The 1,074-nt window shown below is 40.9% G+C and overlaps 1 non-coding gene across 1 annotated transcript; it reads right to left on the minus strand.

Annotated features, from left to right (window-relative positions):
• Positions 1–372: 372 nt before the first annotated feature.
• On the minus strand, positions 373–446 carry TRNAN-GUU (transfer RNA asparagine (anticodon GUU)). Its single transcript has one exon. It is a non-coding gene; the product is annotated as a tRNA-Asn (tRNA).
• Positions 447–1,074: the final 628 nt, after the last annotated feature.

Raw genomic sequence — 1,074 nt, forward strand, 5'->3', positions numbered from 1 at the left:
CTCGGGGTTTTCCTGTTTCCTCCCACTTTCTTCATTCCACCATTTCATTCATTTCTCATCATCACGGTCTTCTTTAGCCTACCCGGCATAACCGTGGGACGTAACACTGAAAGATTTCATTTCATTTGTCATCTTGTTCTCCTCAATCAATGGCCATCTACACGTACTTCCGAGACAAATACTACTTCCCACCTCTTCTATATGCACGTCTGAATATTTTCATTCTTAACATAGATGTGGGTTCAATTCACGGTGGAAATAGAGGCAGTTAGAATTCAAGTGTAAACTAGAGGCCTATAGTGAAATGATTTGCCTCCAAGCAATCGAACAAAAAATAATTTGCTGTTTTAAAACTAGTGTGGAAAAAACTTGCGCCCCCGGGTGGGCTCGAACCACCAACCTTTCGGTTAACAGCCGAACGCGCTAGCCGATTGCGCCACGGAGGCGATGAAAACGAACACATCCACACCAAGGAAATGCGGCAGGAAACCCCGCGCGGAGAGAGCGAGACAGATCGAGCGTTTTGCATGTTGTCGCTTGACCTTGGAATTTAGCAACAAATGGGAGAATTGTTTCGTGATAAGATTTAATGCACGAGATTGAATAGATGAGCGTATTTCTATTGGTAGTTGTTACACAAGAACAGAATGATCTGCAGTAAAGAATTCAGACAATTTTACTCCCAAGAGTAAAAAACAAGTGTCAACATATCGGCAAGAAGGCAGATGAAATGGCGAAACTATTGTTGCTTTAATATATTTACCTGGGGAAGCCTTTTCTTTTCTTTCTTTCTCTTTCTTTTCCTTTTTTTTCTTTTTTAAAGGGGAAAAGTATTCTCAGCTTTGTATCTGATTCTTCCATGGATTCAAGGAATGAATATTTTCCATCGCCATTCAAGCTGGTTTAAGTTCCAAAGTGGCCAAAGTTTCTCGTGGCTATATGATAAGCAGTGGCGTATTTACGATTTTGTTTCGGGGGGCTTTGCTAACTTTCAGAGGGGAGGGCTTCGCCTAAAAATGTGAGAATTCTTCAATATATTTCATATACTTTACTATAGTAAGTAAGATTTCGGGG

This window comes from Thermobia domestica, chromosome 9, assembly GCF_964235325.1.
Source record: "Thermobia domestica chromosome 9, izTheDome1.hap1.1, whole genome shotgun sequence".
In the NCBI taxonomy this organism is placed as follows: Eukaryota; Metazoa; Arthropoda; class Insecta; order Zygentoma; family Lepismatidae; genus Thermobia; species Thermobia domestica.